The 17,039-nt window shown below is 40.0% G+C and overlaps 1 long non-coding RNA gene across 2 annotated transcripts in view; it reads right to left on the bottom strand.

Moving 5' to 3' along the window:
* The window catches only part of LOC129012074 (uncharacterized), a 348,709-nt gene that overhangs the window by 38,263 nt on the left and 293,407 nt on the right, over positions 1–17,039 (bottom strand). The window contains exon 4 of one of the 2 annotated variants that reach the window (XR_010123710.1): positions 10,604–10,779. The exons of the other annotated variant lie outside the window; for it this stretch is intronic. This is a non-coding gene — a long non-coding RNA (uncharacterized LOC129012074). Of the gene's footprint in view, positions 1–10,603; positions 10,780–17,039 lie in introns of those variants that run through there. 2 annotated transcript variants of the gene reach the window in all.

The raw sequence follows: 17,039 nt of genomic DNA, 5'->3' as shown, positions 1-17,039 counted from the left end.
CATCAACTGTGACTAGAAAGGCCTCGAATTTAAAGCCAATCTTGACAAGACTCTGTGTGACCTAGAACAAATTTTTTCCCATTCCTTTGGTTCACTGGGATGAATAATAGAGTGGATGAAATGTTCCTTGTTTCCAATCTGTATGAGATTAAAGTAATCATTTCGATGGGAAAAGGCTATGCCCTAGAAACAGGTGCCTTTATTCTATTCTTATTCTGCACTATACAGACAACCTCCTGACAAAAGAAAAATTGCAAACTCCATGGCCTCAGCACTAACTGAGACATATGGGAGAAGGGGCACGTGAGTAGACACACTGGGTACAGGCCATCTGGTCCCCAAGCAAAGAAAGCCCGGTTGAACCAAACCCAGAAGTAGGCTTGAGCAGAGTTTCTCAACTGCCGTGCTCCTCCCATACTGCACACTGGTATGCCTCAGATGGAGTGAGCTACAGCAGGAAGAAGAGGGGGCTGCCGACGTGCAAAGCCAATGAGGCATGGACCTCAGGCACAAAACTTAAGAGGGCACCAAAATCTCAGTAATCAAATAATATTTCAATACCGTACTTTAAAGGAAAATTTAATGTATAAAACCCCAGGATGAGCAAAATATAATTTTAAATAAAGACAAGATTGTAGGGTTCAGAAGCACTTCAGAAGACATGGGCTGGAACTAACTTGGGGCTGTTGTTGCAACAGAAAAGATCTAAGTCTGACTGAGCTAAATGCGGTGCTAGAAGTCCTCAGTGGAAAAGCCCATAAATGTCCAAGGCCTGTTTCTGAAGGCCTTGCCCCCAGAAAGCCTTGTTCCCATCATTGCTTTATAGTAGACACATGGAAAGCTCCCCACTCTGTCTGGGAGATAATCTGAGAAGTATGCTCTGTACTTCTCTGGGTTCATTCAAAGAGAATTTTTACTTCTGGGTTCAAAGAAAAAAAATTGCTTATCAAAGAGCTCAAGAGATTTCTTGAACCCAGATCTAGTATTTACCATGCAATATTTTGATGAATGAGAGTTAAATGATTCCAAAATACACAGATTAAATTTCCCTAGAATATACATGGTTTTGGAAAATGGTACTTTGAGCAAAATACATTTTGGGCTCTGCTGAATCCCAAACATTAAAAAAAAGCATATAAAGTTTGCCAAACCCCAAGTGCTTCTGGGCTCACATATTCTGGCTCTCTCCTTGAGAACACCTTTCTACCATCATTTTCCCCAGGCAGCTCTACTCACAACAGGAAGTCTGTAACTCAATTTCCCTTTTGTAAATAAAGGCATCTTTAAATGGTATAGACCTGACATCCACACCAGAAGGCAAGAAAAATATGGCAAATACAGTTCTTTGGGGTCTTGTCATCCACACAGGATCATCATACAATTAGGCAGTAGGATGGCAGGTGCTAACCTTGGGGGGACTCTGATTAAACAAACAGCACCGATTTTCATGTAATGTTACACTCCAGCACAAGGCCTTGGGAGAAGAGCAATGGCATCACCAGGATCCTGAGTTCTTACTGAAATCTAAGTATACAGATGAACTAGTGAGCGTTGGTCTGTCCAAATTTAAATATATGCACAAAATGCTCTTTTGCATAGGGGTATAGTCCATCTCTGGAGTTGCAATGCTGTGGCTGGAGGACCAAAGCAAATGAACTAAGTTTTGTTGAAAACCATAAAGTTACATTTGGGAAAAATGTCTCGTTACATATATGTGACCATGTTTTCCTAATTCTCCTAGAGCAGGATTTGGAACAGGTATACAACAGACAGAAATTTTGTTTCCGAGTCAGAGAACGCAAGGCAGCCAACAAGAGCTGAAGACCCGCAGTGTTCTCAGGTTTACAAATGGGTTAGCAGGGCACAGTTGAGGTGTTTCCGTTTGTGGGTTTGTTTGCTTCACTCATTGGCGTGAGAAGCCAGGCACATTTCTTCAACTTTGGAAGCCACGAAGGAGTCCTATTCATTGGGGCTTGTGAATCAACAAAGAGGAATGGCGTTTAATATTTATATATGTCTCATGTAGCCATTAAAAATCTTTTATGGGTGTGAAGCCATTATTAAAGCAAGATGGGTTCTGGGTCATGGACCCTTTCATGGCATTCCCATAGTGCTAATGAGACAAATAATATCTCCTCACAGTACAATGGCTGCCTCTAGCACTGAATTCAGTGTGCCTACTGTAGTTAAAAACTCTAAAGGGAAAAAATTTACCATTAGAATTACTCTACCCTAAGAACTTTTTCCTTTTCATTGCCGGAACAAACAACACAGTTTCTAACTCAACTAAAACTAGGTTGCTGTGTGTGTGCATGTGTGTGTGTGTGTGTGTGTGTGTGTGTGTTAGAGGGGCTGAGTAGAGACTATAGACTAAAGATGGCCAAATACATGGACATTAATAACACACATGAATGTCTGTTATCCACTGGACCACATGTAGTGTATCCCCAGGAGATATTTACCTTCTTATATTTATAGATGACATTATGTTACACCCCGATCTAAGTCATCCACTACCTCTAGGACAGCTGAAGAGAAGACAGAAGAAGGAAAGAACAACGATGACCAAAGCATGGAAAGCTAACAGAAGAGGATAAACATACTGCATAAGACAAATATGTGAATGAACACTGATGCTTTAAATTTTATGTAGCAACTTGTTTGGGAAGATCTGCCTTACTTATGAGTGATATCTTACACTTGCCAAAATAAAAGTTTTATGATACCCCCTTGCCAAACCATATTCTACCAAGAGAAGCAACCACACAAATGAAGAGTAAGATATACATGTAAATGCTCTCAAACACACTTCTTCCTCTTTACCACAAAGAAGATAGAATTCTACATTCAGCTGCCATCAGAACATGGCATTCCCTACCAAGACTAATTTAATGGCAACCAGCACGCTATGCGAATGAAACACAAATGTCTAGTGGTTTCCAGATCATATATTCAGCACAAAACTTCATTATAGCTTATTTTTATATCACACATAACAACTTTTTGGTTCCATAAAGTATTCATTAAAATGAATTAATAATAAAGGACTATATAATAAGGACTTCTGAGTTCTGATATTAGTGGTATCTGATTTTTTTATGGACATTGGTAACAAGGGAGAAAACAATTTCCAGTGGTTTTTCAACTACAGACATTCAGTTTTTCAACTACAGACATGTAGTCAAGGCATTCAGAAGACATTTTTATGATTGGGAAATGGTAGTGGGAGGGTAACAATTACATTGGATATCCTCCAGTTAACTTATCTTGGTTTCTATAATACTATTATCCATAGTGTCACAATATTCAACAAAAGTTTATCAGGCTTCACTGATGTTGTCAAGGCTCATTTGGCCATAAGGGGCAGAGACAGTTCATTCAAGGTGCCCCAAGATAAGAGACATGGGTAAATCGAAATTGGAAGCAAAAGCAGTCAGGAACAGAGGTGGCTTTTGTGTGAGTCTGTGTATAAACTTGTATGCGTGTGTGTGTGTGTCTGTCTGCCTGTCTGTCTTTCTTCCTTTCTCTCACGAACTGCATGGAACACTACTCATACCTCCTCAGTGCATCACTGCTTTATTCTCCCCATTCTCTTGATCTTCGTCCTCATAATTTCAGCCTGTCATTGCTGTCCTAGTCCCAAGTCTACTTTGTGGCCTTTCAAATCAGTTTCCAAAGCTAACCTGCCCAGTCTCTGAGTTTCCCCAATTCTAAATTTCAACAGGAGAGCTAAGAGACAGAGAGAGAATGTGTGTGTCTCATCTTGCCCACCCAGACGCCACTGCTGGTGGCCATCAGCAAGCCTAGGCTATCCTCGAATCACACGTGTCCCATCAATCCACCCAGGTCTCACCAGGCCATGGAGTGACTGATTTTGTAGGGGCTGTGTGGGGAGAGAACCAAGCCAGCTCACAACACGGCATGAAAATGGCTAAACATGATACCAATAAGCCACTCCCATCAGTGAGGACACAGGAGCAGACACAGGACATGTGGCAGCAGCTGTGCTTCCAACAATGGGGGACTCCGTTTTCACTTCAATCTGGAAACAATTCAGAGGTAAAAGTCTTCTCTTCTATATATATTTTTTATTACAAGAAAAACATCTCACACGATGAGAGTACACAGAAAAAAAAGAAAGAAGGCACTCCCTGCTAATAAGTAGCTACAGGAGGCATTTTTCAGACTGAATAGATAATGCAAGGTATCGTTGGAAATAAAATTGGTTAAAACTAAACAGCAACAATGACAACAAAACCACACCTCAAATAAACTTGGAGCAAATGCTCTCAGGGCCCTGATATGTGGAAATGACAATGCCAGAATAGTTCATGAAAGAATAAGTTCACTCAGATGAGAAGCAATAGCCACTAAAGGACCTAAAAGAAGAAATTTAATTTCAAGAAGATGCTGCTGTTAGTATCTGTCACCATTTTCAGTATCAGTTTTAATGTATTTTATTAGCTACTCTGGAGTTTTCAACAACCTTTAGTGAGAAGGGATTTAGAAAAGAAAGTCCAAACCCAGCTGTGTTCTTGCTGATCATTTGTTACCCATGATTATGCATACATTAACTAGATGTATAATAAACTGTGCACAATTTTCAACCCATAGTAGAACTTACACACACATCTCTCTTGTTCATTTAATCTGAAAATAGATACCTCTGTGGCTGCTTATCCGAAGAGCTTTGAGCAAATAGGGAAACTGCACAGCAAGTCCGTTCATAGCTTTTTCTTTCAAAATGTTGTTTTAAGCAATTCCTAGTCCCTATTATCTTCTCACCCATCTCCCCACACATCTCAAACAAAGGAACAAAAATGACCAAAAATCTTCTTGTTCCCAATTCTGCTCCCAAACCACCATAGAACGAGAAGAAAGTGGGTTACCCAACTGATTCTAACAGAATGTATGTCAATCCATTGTTGCTGTTTTTTTCATGACTTTAAAGATTGTGTTCAGTATAAATTCATTCAATAACGTCTGAAATCTTCCTTGATAGCATTGGAACTACAATTCTAATGCTCTACAGTGGTGGTGAGATAGCATGCCTGGATTATTTCCCCAGGGCCTAGTACAATGTTTGACACAAGGTTATGATGCAATCAATATTTTCTGAATGACTCAATTAATTATTGATAGTAGGCAGGAATGGAGAAAAGGACAAAGGGAAGTAAGGGTCACTAATCACATTTATGCAGGATTTTCTTCCAATCCTGTTAAGTATTATACTAGCAGGATCCAATCTGGGATGCTTTACTAAACACAGCTATTATATCATGCTAAATGACAGACAGATAACTTCTAAGTTATTTCAATCTAAAAGCAAGACACAAAAATGGCAGTACTTCTTGTCCTCATTGTAGGCAGTGAGTAGTTCTGAGGCTCTAGAATCATTCTCAAACATGTCAGCCTTTACCAGTTGAAGTTTTGGAAATTACTCAGGTAACACTAAAATGTGACTTGATACAGAATCAGAGATTTTAGAACTGAAAAATGATGGTGTTAATTAGGATTGATGACCCTGACCATCTGATTATTGTTTGTAATTTCATCATTTGAGTTGTAATTCACTGCCTATTAGCTCATATCAATGTCTGGTTATAAAAGTGTTCATGGTGTTTACAATGAGAGGCCTTGGTGATTACAGTCCCATAAATGTGTGAATAATTGAGAGGTTATGCTGCAGTACACGCCTCATCAAGCTTCCTTTTCAAGTCTCAAGTACATATTTAAAGTTCAACACTAGAATTCAATTATACTTGAATTACCAGCAAGAAAAAAAAGAGCTAAATTAACAAAGCTGTCAAAAACACCCTCTGCTTTAAAACTTACTTGGACAACTGGACAATGGAAATAGTTCACTCATTTAAGGGTTGATTTCATCTGGTAAAGATTTATTGAGTCTCTTTCTTGGTCCCCAAGAAGATAGATGAAAAGTCAATCTTGATAAAATAGTTTGCAAAATTGACTGGATTGCTAGATGTATATAGCAAATTTGGTACAATCAATATAGAGAGAAGTGAACAGTTTATGTATGATCCAACAAGATCATGTTACAGTGGTCTCAATAAATTACAATGGAACCAGCAATAAAATAATTTGGTACAGTGCGCACTATTCAAAGAGTACAATTAAGTACCTACCATCTTTGCTTTGACTCCACAAGGTAAGGGTCTGTAGTTTGGAAATGAAACTAACCCAACGCGTGTGAAAGAGTTCTATTCTTCTCCACTAATAAAAATACATTTCATGTAATACTCTTTTAAAGGATAATTCAAGTTTCTGGGATAACTCCAAACTGTTCTTAAATGAAAATGTCTTAGAAAAAAAGTGTGATGAGATTTCAAAAATAATTACCACCAAAATTCAGACTTAATTAAAACTCTAATTTGCATTTATTTTTAATATGACATATTTTGTAATCTGTACAATGGGCGAAGTGAAGATAATCTTGGACTACTCCTTTTATGCTAGGTTTTTTTTAACTTAACCCTTTTTTTCTTTTGAGACAGAGTCTCACTCTGTCACCCTGGCTGGAGTACAGTGGTATGGTCTTGGCTCACTCCAACCTCCATCTACCGGATTCAAGGGATCCTCCTGCCTCAGCCCCCAGAGCAGCCAGTACTACAGGAGCATGCCACCACACCAAGCTAATTTTTGTATTTTGGTAGAGATGGGGTTTCTCCATGTTGGCAAGGCAGGTCTCAAACTCCTGGGGTCAAGTGACCTGCCTGCCTCAGCCTCCCAAAGTGCTGGGATTACAGGCATGAGCCACGGCACCTGGCCAATTTAAATCATATTTGAAACACCATCCACAGACACACTTGATAAATACCTTATTCTGAATCCCATAGTTATGTAAAATAATCCTTACCACTCAAAATAGAATAGACTTCTTTTGCCCTGGAATCACCCACTTACGTGGTTCACATTTTAAAATATCTAGAGGCCAGAAAGGGGGTTGGGGGCTGAAAAGAAAAAAATAAAAGAATATAAATGTATTTTTGCTACTGAACTGTACACTTAAAAATGGTAAAGATGGTAAATTTTATATGTATATTTTACCTCTATAATAAAGAAATAAAAATTTTTAAAAAATTTAACACATTCCTTGATTTACCTGAAGTTGTTCTCAGCACCTTACCTTAGATGTTAGAATCTTAGTGCTGTTAAGAAGCATAATGTCAAACTCATCCCATTCTCTCATTACAAAGAGGAGGGAACAAAGGCTTGGAGAGTTTAGTGACTCATCCAAGGCACATAGGGCCATGCAGTGGCAAAGCTTGTACGGCCGTCCAGCTCTCTGATCTTTGCTCTGATTTTTTTCTGTGACATCATCTAATAACACTAGATGCCCTTCAGAAGCCACCACCATTTTTTTCCTCCCATGTATAGTCTACTGAAGAAAAATAGTAATTCAATTTAAAAAGCATTTCTGTGTACCTACATGCATGGCACTGTGCAAGGTAAGGTGGGCAGGCCCAAAGCCAACTAAGACTAGGCTCCTCTCTGCAGGGGAAGACAGACATGCTCCCAGATGACCATCATCCATAGTCGCTAACCTCTCGTAAGAGCTGACACAGACATGACCCATGCTAGGAAGGCACAGGAGTTAATAGAGTCATTACAGGTTAGAAGACCTAAGAATGCTTTGAGAAGTAGGTGATAGGGTGGATGAGGAAGATTTTGGCAGGTGGCGTGGTGTTCATTCTGGGAAACTAGTTTATTCTGCCAGACTTGTTCAATTTTAATTCATTAAAAAATGGAATCTAAAAATATAGTAGACCATATCCAGTTGATGGATGATGGCTCAGAATGTTACTACTGACTTAACAGGTAAGCCGGCAGACCACTAAATGCACATTTATCTATATAGCTTTGTCCAAGTTATTTGTATAAATAAATCTGTCCCCAATACAATACTTTAATTTTATAATGGGGCATTAAGGGCAGACATTTTATCCATTTTATGGATTTTTAACATGAGGCTCAAAGAGATTGAAGACTTACCCACAGACACATGGCTGGCAAGTGGCAGAACTAAAGTTAAAGCCCGTTTTTCCTCTGCCTTTTCCCTGCATTTACATACCACCATGTTGTCTTTACAATTTTACTGCTTTTAAATCCTTTTTTATGTGCATTGAATAAGGTCACGAACTTTCAGAATACCACTACAAAATCAATTTTGATAAATCAGATATAGCTGTTACACACAGTGGACTCACCCACAACCCACCATCACAACTGTGATCAGCAACCTAATGTGATCGGGCAGCATCCTCTAGACATGGCCCATCAGACATGACATACATACTCGCCTTCTTTCCTAAGAAAACTGGAAACACCTGGATCATGTTAGGTCACTTCTTGGTTTCTACAGCTGGATTTTATGCTTCTCCCCTCTTAAGGAGTTGACAATCTGGAAAAAATCTTGATATTCATCCAAGAAAACAAGAGCCTTTTGAACACAGACATTTCTATATGTTCTGGCAAAGAAGTGGGGAGAGTGAGATGGAAATTATTCCTTATGGTGTATAAATAAAAGTGTGGGCAGTAAGAAAGATCGGTCATGACCTTCCAGTAAGGATATGTGAAGCAAGAAAAACCAGCCCATTTTCCTTCTAAACAATCCTCTTCAGCATAACAAGTGGCTGCGTTACGCAAGGGCCTTGGTCAGTAGTGCCCAGTGAACAGTAACTTCCAGCCTCCTGTGTTTCAACTGAACCATCTGCGTGTGGGTCCACACAGCTGGGCTCTGCTCAGTGGTTCCTCCACCCTCTCTCAAAGAGACACTTGAGAATCTCCTCTCTCCAGGCAGAGGGCAGGGGATCAGGGATGGGGCGGCCCTGCTTGCTCTTGTAGCATACTGTTTCTCTGGTTGAAAAAGCTTCTGATGTAAAATTAGTCATCAATTTAGCTATTTTTTTCCATGAGCCTCAACTCTGGCTTTCTCAATATAATGTGTAGATATAAAATATCCAAACCATAGGGAGAGCTGTAGTTTCCAGGACATGAATATTCCAGCAACTTTCAGAGCAAATTTGGCATTAACCAAATATCACATCCCAACCCAGGCTATAAGCTGAAAAGTCACCATATTGAAAACAAGGAGAGGCAGTTTCCTACCCAAGGGAACACAAAATACTCCAAAACCAAGTGTGAAATAAGGACTCTTTGGCCTTTTGCTTATGGCAAGAACAGGCTAGGGTGTATGTGTGTGTGGAGTGGGAAATGCTGCTTTGCATTACTAATTGTGAAACACACGCATCAGCCAGCAGAGGGAAAGCCCAGGTGTGAGGGCAAATTCCACCTGCTGCTGACTGATTTCCTTGATCAAATTGGTTATCTACATGTGTTTATTTCCCATCGATGTGTAGTTCAGTGCTTACGAGCAGCTAGAGATACAAAGATGGGTGTGTCCCTTGTTAAAAGTCTCTTTCCACATGTGCAGTCCTGGTCATACATCTGAGCTACCCCAATGCTGTGCTTTTCATCTATTTCACTACGCCTGGCTGATGGCCATTAAAGGCAGGTCCCAAGCTCCAGCTTCATTCTTGCAGTTGTCCAAAACATTCTCCTATTGCTCCTGATCTCACATCCTTTTGGTTTCACCCATCTCCTAACTCTTGACTTTGCCTCTCATCAGCCAACCTGAAGGTGGCCCCTTCAATTTAATGGCAGTATTTGCATACGCTGGTTTTAAGCCTCCATGTTCCCTAAAGACAGTGGATCAGAATAATCCTTTGACTTTTTCCATGCTGGGACACTCATATGGTAACTTCCTCCCCTCCCTACCCAGCTCTGGTCCCCAAGACCCAAACTTCACCCTGACCTATCGAGTCCCAGTTCCCATGGAATTGAGGTGGGGGAGAGTGAGGCATTTCATTTCTCTATTGCAGGGCAGCTTGTTGCCTTATTAAGGAGACTCAAGCCATAGGATTAAGCAGAAAGACTACCCTCCTTGTGAGACAATCAGAGGAAATAAGGGGATGTTAATGAACAACAGCAAAAAGAAAGAAGAAAAATAGTAGCAACCAGCAGTATTCCTACCTCCTCACTGTCTACAGCCAAAAGTTGCGGCATCTCCTATGTAGAGAAGTTGGCTGCCTTTTTTAAGTGATACTTTAACCATTCTTTGCCCTCAATGAGATCTCAGTAGCCACAGTATTAAAAAAAAAAAAAGAGCATTCCAAATACAGTCATTGCCAGGACCAAAAACAAATAAAGCTGTTAGAACCTAAACAACATGCTCATAAATTTTATTTGGAAGGTGAGGAATATGCCAGAATAATGCCCATTCAGCCAGAGAAGCCTTCATGCAAGAGGATGGATTTTTAAGATCCTTGAAAACTAGCAGTAAGACAACTTAGAAAGCCTGGCAAAGGAGGAAATTCCAAGGGTAAGAGATCCCAAGCACATGGGCTTAGAGCTGCGCCTGCTACACAGCTGGAAAGAGAGGATGTTGTAGAGGGAAGCCTGGAATGGCGAACAAGAGGAAATAGCAATTGCTGCTGCTCATTATTCATAAAGAAGCCAAGATCTAGAAAGGATGGATAATGCACTGGACCCAGCTTATGCCCTGCCCCCACCCTGGATTTACTCAGCCATGGTCTCCAGCTGCTGATGACTCTTCAGGAAGCTTGCCCAGCACCAAGCAGTCATATAGGCCACAAAGAGAAGTTTTGCTCTTCACTGGAGGAAGGATCATCTCTGTCTTCATGGTGACAATCTGCAGGCTGGGTTAGCTGGGTCTGCTGCAGCAGCTGCTCCTGGAATCTGAAGTAATGTGTGGCTATGACTGAAAATACCCCATGCTTAGAGCCTCCTGCCTCTTGCCAAAGGCTCTGTTTTAGTCTCTATGGTGGGCAGTACCATGGGACCCTCTCGGTGTTCACCACCCGCCCTGGTTCATGCTGGTTCTGCAGTGTGCCAGAGGTCTAGCCCGCAGGGCCCTTGGCTTGCTCCTACTTGCTGCATGCCCCATAAGCTGCAGCTCATGCTGAGGAGGTGGCTACTAACATGGGTTCGGATTTCCATAGTGGCTGTAGCAGGACAGATCATACAGCCCAGAAGTGTGGAGGAGTTGCGGGGCAAGCTTTCACCGATGGGAGATGGAAGCTAATGGATGAATCCTCTTCTCCTCATTTCTCTACATGGACTGTTTTGAAACACAGCAATTCATGCCAGCTCCTAAAGATGACCTAAAAGATTGAGCAATCAACAGTATTGTCACAAAGCAGTGGCCAGCTTGGGAATGCGCTCCTTCGTAGCTGCTCTTCCTCCTATCTCCTGTGCTGCCTCCCTCTCTTTTTTCTTCACTATTGTTTCCCTAGAATGACACTTCCCATGAAAGTGATAACATATACAGTTTTGCCTCAGGCTTTATTTCTAAGGTGACAGTGGGTTAAGGTAAGTGATGTCCCTGATGCTACACAATTTAAAAGAGACAAAGCTGGGATTTGAAGCCAAGCCTATTCAACGATGATATACAGTTGAACAAAGACCCCAGGGAGCCATATAGACAAAGGAAAGGGTAGTGACTCTAATGAAAAAACTAGGACAGGCCTGTCTGACCTCTGGAAGAAGAAATGAGGTAAACAAATACAGGGACAAGCACCATGCTCTGCAATTTTGGCTGTCTAATCCAGAGGAAAATCAAAGCTATCAGATCTGCCTTCCATCTTCCATTGCAAGCTGTCTTGCAATTATCAAAAAGGTGTGGGCAGCAGATAAGTTTATTGTGTTTACTTTGTTTTGTTTGTTTTGTGGGATTATCCCAGGAGAGGGAATTGCCTAGTGATAACAGTAAGTTTGTTTCTCTGTAATTTTCACTCTGTTTTAGGTGCCTTCAAGTGCACTATCTCTAAAATGGGCACAAAACATTATTGGCTACTTACTTCACAAAAGACTTTTTACTCTATCTTTGTGATATTAAGAGAAAGGCTGAGATTTAAGGATCTTGACACAGAACACCAATTACCACAATTCTTGCATTTTTTATTACCCTTGTTATCTTCTCTCTATATATCAATTCTTCAAGAACATTTAAGTTAAAAAAAAAAAAAACTCTACTTGGGAAATAACAATAGCATCGTTTCCTGGAAAAGTCCATCATCTTTAGCAAAGAGATGTAATTTATAAGATGTGTGATTTCTTGTACTATCTTCAGGAGCTTTTGGTTTTCACATTGCACACTGACATCTCAGTAAAGAAAAAAAGATCTCCAGCATGTATTTGCCAGCTCTACCTCATAGATCTATAGATAACTTTCTCCAGTTGTAAGGAAGGTGGGTCACATATTACCAAATAAATCTTCTCTGGTTTCTCTTCTAACGAGTTATGCATCTTCTCCCTGTAGTACTATTAATTTGATGACACAATAATTCCCTTGGACTCTAATAATCCTCCTAGTTCATCTCCCTGAACTCTCATTTCAGTCTCTACAACATGTCTGGCTTCAAGCAACATCACTGTTATCTCATTTATCCTCTTACATACACCCCTCCCCATTTCCTTCATTTGATCAAGGACAATTCATGAGTAATGATCACAGAGGAGTTTCCTTATCAACCTAAAAACACCATGGCTATCAGAGAAAACTAAAAATATTGAAGCTATCCTTCTGGAACCCTTAACAGGATTCCAGAAATGTCTAAAAATCAAGTATAAGCCTGGTATTAAAATCTTTTTTTTACTGCAAATGTGTCCCAGTGAATAACCCTAAAGGTAAAAAATTTTTTAAAAGATTAAAAAAAAATCTTGAGCTGAATACATTTGGAATTTCTACCTAGTGATGGCTGGATTCCAACCCACATCAGATCTTCAAGGAAGCACCAAGAGAGCTTCATGTGGCCTATTAGTAAAACTAGTTAAATAACATGTTCAGAATCATCACATGGGTAAATCTCTTGCTCTGTCTCTGAATATTTAGCAATATTCAGTGTCTCTGTCTCTCTCTCTCTCTCTCTCTCTCACACACACACACACACACAGCTTCTATCTGCCATCCCTATTGCAGTAGAATTTTATATGATTGAAACAGAGATTAAGGGCAGCTTTGAATGGGAAAAGAAACTACTTCTCCGAGTCCATGAGGCTGGCCAGGACACATGTGTGGAAATAGAGAGCACTGTCCAACTCCATGCCTTAATTATGAGGTTGACAGTGGGTATTTCAATGACTACAATATACCTCCTTGGACATGGTGGCCTTTTTAGACTTGTGACAACACTCTCTTTTTCCTTACCCAACTGCCAACACCGGAGGAGTCCCCAGACCAAGGGCCCTCATAAGATCAATCGCCATGTCCACATAAAACATCAATCATAAGATCAATTGGGACAATACTGTTTGCAAAAGACCACTTGTTCATTGAAAACCTCCATCTTCTCAAAAAATAATCACTACAACTCAAAATGATATAATCAGATGGATTTTAATTTAGTTTTTAAAAAACCACAAACTTTGGCCTACTTTTTAATTGTGTTTTAAGTGTTTTGTTTACTTTGTTTTGTTCTGCTTACTTTGACTGCAATGTCTTATTGGCACCCATGTAAGGCATTTCAACAGGCCAAGTGATTCACATGCCATTCAAAGTGCACAGACAAAAATACTTTCAGAGAAGTCCAAAGAGGGAAGATTATCCATTTGGTCAACTTTCTGCTTGAATGAGAGTCACCACTGTGTTCCTACTGTGAGTCCAGCCTTTGTATTCTGGTTGTTACTGAAGTTGAGAGGAAACCAGGAAGAAAAGAACGGTGGCCTTTTTTTTTGGCAATATTCAGTGTTGGAAAAATAATCTGTATTTGTTGAGATTTCAGGCTGAAGATGCAACAAAATCATACAAAGAGTCAAGGAAGCCTATTCTCTCAGAGAGAATTCTATTTGACTGAGGGTCCAAGGGGAAAGTCACACCTGTAAAGCCCATGTATCTCCATCGGTAGTATGAAGGGAGAAACCTGGTGATCTTCATATGATTTCTTTTTCTCAAGTCTATATGTAAGGACACACCAATGTAGTTAAAAGAAAAAACACAGTGAAAAAAGAAGTATTTTTTTTTTTTATTTTACTTTAAGTTCTGGGATACATGTGCCGAACATGCAGGTTTGTTACATAGGTATACATGTGCCATGGTGGTTTGCTGCACCTATCAGCCCATCATCTAGGTTTTAAGCCCTGCATACATTAGGTATTTGTCCTACTGCTCTCCCTCCTCTTGTCCCCTACCCTCTGACAGGCCCCGGTGTGTGATATTTCCCTCCCTGTGTCCCCGTGTTCTCATTGTTCAACTCCCACTTATGAGTGAGAACACAGTGTTTCGTTTTCTGTTCCTGTATTAGTTTGCTGAGGATGATAGTTTCCAGCTTCATCCATGTCCCTGCAAAGGACATGAACTCATCCTTTTTTATGGCTGCATAGTATTCCATTTGGAACCAACCCAAACGCCCAGCAAAAGAAGTCTTATTGATAGTAATGATCATGCTTTCCTAGGGAACTCCCACAATTCTCAAGTTCTTTATGGTTTTTCTGACTCCTGATTTTTTTCTATACTCACATGGCTTTATACTGTTTTCCACTGTGGGTGACAAGATTTAATGAGAATATTGTCAAAGAAAAATGTATTCAGGAAGGACAAAGAAGCAAACACCTTTTAAAAAATATTACAAGAACGAAAGTTCTGGTAAGAGGGTCATGTAAGGAATCACTTAGCTTACAGAAGACATTTAGTAAACAGAAAACCATCTGAGAAGAAATCATGATAGTATTTCTGTGTGAAAGAGAAAGAAGGCTTTTATCTGTGTAACCCTTCAAGACAGAACTATGCCTAAGATTTGGCATAATGCAAAGATACTTTGGTTTATTAAACAACAGAGTTGTCTAACATTAGAATATGTTGGATAAGTAAGGAGTGAGCTTTTCAACATTGGGAATATTTTAATAAAGACTAAATGAGTCCTTGTCAGGGCTGTTGGCTAAGGGAATGTCTGCTTGGACTGATCATTGAACAATCTTTCCAACTAAAAGCTTCTATGATTCTCTAAGTAGCAATCAGCACTGACAGTTATGATTAATTTTTTTCAAAATAAAAAAGCTGGAAGCAAATAATTAAATTTACCCCAAATTGCCTTTAAGTAAAATTGTTCATCTACTCATCCACTTATTGAATAATTCTTTGAGTCTCTGGAACATTCCTATGTGTTTTTAGGTGCTGTGGTACAGTGATGGAAAAGACAGATGAGGACACTCTCATGGCACCTGCACTCCCGTGGGGTACCACACAATAAATGTTTTTACAAACATACATGAGTTAAATTCAGACAGTGATATATTCTATGAATAAAAGATAGAGGAATGGGATAGAGAGTGGAGGGGGAAGCTGCTTCAGCCAGGGCATGCAGGGAGGTCCACTTAAGAGTAGAAATACCATTTGAGCTTAAGACCTGAATGAATAGAAGAAGCTGGCTATGCCAAGATCTAAGGGAAGAGAGGTTCAGCCAGCGAAAGAGCAAGTGGAAAGACTCCTGAGGCAGACAGGATCTTAACCCAGAAGTAGAATGAGATGGAGTCCGAGAGAAAGGCAAAATACAGGTCATGTAGGACAGGGTAGATCCTTGTGAGACATTTGAATTGCACTCACATTTCAGTGGAAAGCCACCAGACAGTGATAGCAGGGGAGTGGTGTGGTTGGATTTACTTTTTAGAGCCACTCTGGCTATTATGTAGAACATAGCCATCAGGAGTTAAGGGGAGAAGCAAAGCAGGAGGGCTGGTTAGGAATCTGTCACAGTGTTCTAGGTGAGAATGACCAAGAGCTCAGGATGTAGCACAATTCACATGGCATGCTGACTATTTTTTAAACATTTAGACGCACCGCCAATCAGAATGCTGTTCAAAGTATAAATTATTGAACAGTGTATGTACATGTGTCTACATCTATATGTATATGTGTATGTGCTTATACACCTTGAACAGTGTACACACTGTATTTTTAAAGCTGAGAACAGGAGTTAACTAGAAAGCAATATTTGATACCCTAGTATGGATCAAATTGAAGGAGAATTCAATTAAAAAAAAGAAAACAGGCAAGTTTTCATTTTATTTATCCCCAAAACTGCCTCAGTCAGTTTTCCAAAGGAAAGTCAAAGGCCCATTATGTCTAGTTATATAGTTATATTTAAATTATAATGAAATTGATATTTATGACACCTGCTGATGTGAGAAGACAAAAGGGGAATAAGCCACAGCCTAAGTCTGGTGACCTTCTTGTGGTCTGCTACAGAGCCACAAACAACAATTACCATCACATGTGAGAGACTCCTCCAGGCTTATCAAAAAGTTAACTTACAAGTGTTCATTCTTATTTCTTGTATTCTTACTTTGGGAGAAAATATTCATTGGTTTAGAAACTACAGGTGACATGACCATTCAAGCCAGGATTTAAACACTGGTTTTATGTGCAGATGGATAAGCCATCAATCACTTGGCCGTAGGTGGAAAATCTTTGCTTAAGTCATCAACACTCCCAAGTGTAATCCTGCCTGTGTTAAGCAGGGGGATTTCTGTTTTTCTACTGTGATTTGATATTGAGAAATAACATGAGCAGATAAGCTTTATAACAGCACAAGAAAACCCTGTCATTTCTAACAAATGAAAACCACTGGGCTGCATGAGTTGAACTCTGGCTCCTGGTCAGTGTGCATGATGACCAGGCAATGTGGCAGAACCCGATCACGCAGAGAGCTGAGCAAGGAAGTAGAGCAGCTGAAATCAATGAGGGATAGAGAGGGTGGGGAAAATTGAACCAATGAGATAAAGAGATTAGCTGGCTCCTAAATCTTCAAAATTATTCCTTTACTATGTTTTTTCAATTTATTTAAAGTTGACAGCTAACTCACTCACAGCCTGGGTGACAGAGTGAGACTCTGTCTCAAAATAAATAAATAAATAAAATGAAGTTGACAGCTAACCTAAGGCATTTAAGTCATTCCTGAAGACTTTGTGCTCAGGCAGATCACATCCAGAGTGGTCCTGACCTC

Source organism: Pongo pygmaeus, chromosome 15 (genome assembly GCF_028885625.2).
Source record: "Pongo pygmaeus isolate AG05252 chromosome 15, NHGRI_mPonPyg2-v2.0_pri, whole genome shotgun sequence".
Lineage (NCBI taxonomy): Eukaryota > Metazoa > Chordata > Mammalia > Primates > Hominidae > Pongo > Pongo pygmaeus.
Note: the sequence above shows the minus strand (reverse complement) of the source record. Positions and strands in the feature narration are given on the sequence as shown.